Genomic DNA, 3,525 nt, shown 5'->3' on the forward strand with positions numbered 1-3,525 from the left:
GTCGCTTAGTCATGTCCGACTCTTTGTGATTCCATGAATCTCAGCACGCCAGGCCTCCCTGTCCATCACCAACTCCCAGAGCTTACTCAAGTTCATGTCCATCGAGTCAGTGATGCTATCCAGCCATCTCATCCTCTGCCGTCCCCTTCTCCTCCTGACCCCAATCCCTCCTAGCATCAGGGTCTTTTCCAATGAGTCAACTCTTCTCATGGGTGGCCAAAGTATTGGAGTTTCAGCTTCACATCAGTCCTCTCAATGAACACCCAGGACTGATCTTCTTTATGATGGACTGGTTGGATCTCCTTGCAGTCCAAGGGACTCTCAAGAGTCTTCTCCAACACCACAGTTCAAAAGTATCAATTCTTCGCACTCAGCTTTCTTTACAGTCCAACTCTCACATCCATACATGACTACTGGAAAAACCATAGCTTTGACCAGGTGGACCTTTGTTGGCAAAGTAATGTCTCTGCTTTTTAATATGCTGTCTAGGTTGGTCATGACTTTCCTTCCAAGGAGTAAATGTCTTTTAATTTCATGGCTGCAATCACCATCTGCAGTGATTTTGGAGCCCAAAAAAATAAAGTCTGACACTGCTTCCACTGTTTCCCCATCTATTTCCCATGAAGTGATGGGAACAGATGCCATGATCTTAGTTTTCTGAATGTTGAGCTTTAAGCCAACTTTTTCACTCTGCTCTTCCACTTTCATCAAGAGGCTCTTTAATTCCTCTTCACTTTCTGCTATAAGGGTGGTATCATCTGCATATCTGAGGTTATTGATATTTCTCCCAGCAATCTTGATTCCAGCTTATGCTTCCTCCAGCCCAGTGTTTCTCATGATGTACTCTGCATATAAGTTAAATAAGCAGGGTGACAATATACAGCCTTAACGTACTCTTTTACCTATTTGGAACCAGTCTGTTGTTCCATGTCCAGTTCTAACTGTTGCTTCCTGACCTGCATATAGGTTTCTTAAGAGGCAGGTCAGATGGTCTGGTATTCCCATCTCTTTCAGAATTTTCTACAGTTTATTGTGATCCACACAGTCAAAGGCTTTGGCATAGTCAATAAAGCAGAAATAGACGTTTTTCTGGAACTCTCTTGCTTTTTTGATGATCCAGCAGATGTTGGCAATTTGATCTCTGGTTCCTCTGCCTTTTCTAAAACCAGCTTGAACATCTGGAAGTTCACGGTTCAGGTATTGCTGAAGCCTGGCTTGGAGAATTTTGAGCATTACTTTACTAGCGTGTGAGATGAGTGCAATTGTGTGGTAGTATGAGCATTCTTTGGGATTGCCTTTCTTAGGGATTAGAATGAAAACGGACCTTTTCCAGTCCTGTGGCCACTGCTGAGTTTTCCAAATTTGCTGGCATATTGAGTGCAGCACTTTCACAGCATCATCTTTCAGGATTTGAAATAGCTCAACTGGAATTCCATCACCTCCACTAGCTTTGTTCATAGTGATGCTTTCTAAGGCCCACTTGACTTCACATTCCAGGATGTCTGATTCTAGGTGAGTAATCACACCATCGTGATTATCTGGGTCATGAAGATCTTTTTGTACAGTTCTCCTGTGTATTCTTGCCACCTGTTCTTAGTATCTTTTCTTCTGTTAGGTCCATACCATTTCTGTCCTTTATCGAACCCATCTTTGACTCTAATCAAATGAAAACTATCTACTAATCACTAAATGGGGAAAACTGATCTACAATTTTGAGGAATTTGAAAAGAGTAAAGGGAAGGCTAATTACTTAGCATCTACTTAACACCCAGGTATTGGCTAAGCAATTTATATACAATCCTGAGTGAAATAGACATGCTTCCCAGGTATACAGATGCAGAATCTGGGAAGTTTGATAATGTGTCCAGGGCCATGCAGCAAGCATGTGAGTTTGAACACACATCAACTGGCCTCCAATACACATATTGTTGATCAGTATCAAGTGTCTTTATGATTCAGATAATAACATTTTGAGGACTAGATGTTAACAAGTTAAAAAGCACTGAACAATAAATGAATTAACTTGAATACACTTTTGCCACCAGCACATGACATTGACTGAAAGAAGGGGAGTAAGAAGTGGGCCTGAGAGATGAGCTTGGAGGAAGATCCCCTCCTAGAAGGGCAGGCCTAGGTAGGACTTGGGAGCATTTGTTGCCTATGGCAATGATATAGCTCAGACAGTAAAAGAAACTTCCTGCAATTCAGGAGACCAGGACAACCCCTGGGTTGGGAAGAACCTAGAGAAGGGAATGGCAACCCACTCCAGTATTTCTGCCTGGAGAATCCGATAGATAGAGGAGCCTGGCAGGCTATAGTCCATGGGGTTGCAAAGAGTCAGACCTGACTGAGCAACAATTAAAAAAAAAAAATGATACCTAGATTGTTGATCAAGGGGATCTCCAAATATGGAGGTGAAGTCTTTAAACAAGAAAATCACCTACCTCTAAACTGTGCTTCCTTCATCCCACTCCCATCCCTCTCAGCGCTATCTGTTCAATGCTGGCCTAGAGACTAGCTAAACCACCCTCCTGGCCGGCAGAGGTAAGGCACCCAAGAGCCAGGGTCAAGACTCAGACCCCTCCCCTCAACTCTGCCTCTTGGTAGTGTCTCAATTCCATTTTCACTGACTCTGAAATTTTGATCTCATGACCTCCGTGCCCACCTCCCCCTCTCCAGCCCCTCGGAGTTCCTCTGCCAACACTGCTGGGCTCACCCTTCAGTTGGAGGGTCTCCCATCTGGCCCCCTGCTGGCCCTCTAGAGTTCACTGTCTCATCCACCTGTCACGAGTTCTCTTTCTGGGAGGGGGAATACTCCCCATCACACTCCAGCTCAGGAAACCCTGCCAAGAATGAGGCACCTGGGGCTTTAGTGTGAACATATTGGTTGACTCTTTCAACCCCACCCCCATTATTGCTCCATTAGCAGCAGGGTTCAGTCAGGGGGTGCCCTCCCAAAACTTCCATGACACTTTCTGCTCCTGTTCCCTTCCACCTTAGCTTTCCACCTCCTTAGGGAAGGAAAGTAAAGAGAAAAGGAGACAAAAGGAAACAATATAAAAATAAGTTCATCTTGCCAGAATAAGAAGGAAATGGCAACCCACTCCAGTGGGCTTCCCAGGTAGCTCAGTGGTAAAAGAATTTGCCTGCAATGCAGGAGACCCAGGTTCGATCCCTGGGTTGGGAAGATCCACTAGAGGAGGAAATGGCAACCCACTCCAGTACTCTTGCCTGGGAAATTCCAAGGACAGAGGACAGGCTACAGTCCATGGTGTCACAAAGAGTCAGACACGAGTTAGTGACTAAACAACAATCTTGCTAGAGACTCAGAGGCACATGGACTAAGGTGAGGAACTTTTAAGAACGGAAGGAAGAGGAGGGAGGGACAGGAAGAGCAGGGTCCTCCAAGGCTGGAGTCCCTCCCTGACAGAGATGTGATGGGAATGGTCCACCATGCTTCTAATCCCTCCTTGTGTGGCGGCTGTGATGTCTGGGACACCTGATTCTGAGATGCTGCTTTCCTTC

At 45.2% G+C, this 3,525-nt stretch overlaps 1 non-coding gene across 1 annotated transcript; it reads left to right on the plus strand.

Annotated features, from left to right (window-relative positions):
- Nucleotides 1-3,115: 3,115 nt before the first annotated feature.
- TRNAC-GCA (transfer RNA cysteine (anticodon GCA)) lies at nucleotides 3,116-3,187 on the plus strand. The gene has a single exon. It is a non-coding gene; the product is annotated as a tRNA-Cys (tRNA).
- The last annotated feature ends 338 nt before the right edge of the window (nucleotides 3,188-3,525 follow it).

The sequence above is a fragment of the Odocoileus virginianus genome, chromosome 6 (assembly GCF_023699985.2).
Source record: "Odocoileus virginianus isolate 20LAN1187 ecotype Illinois chromosome 6, Ovbor_1.2, whole genome shotgun sequence".
NCBI lineage: Eukaryota > Metazoa > Chordata > Mammalia > Artiodactyla > Cervidae > Odocoileus > Odocoileus virginianus.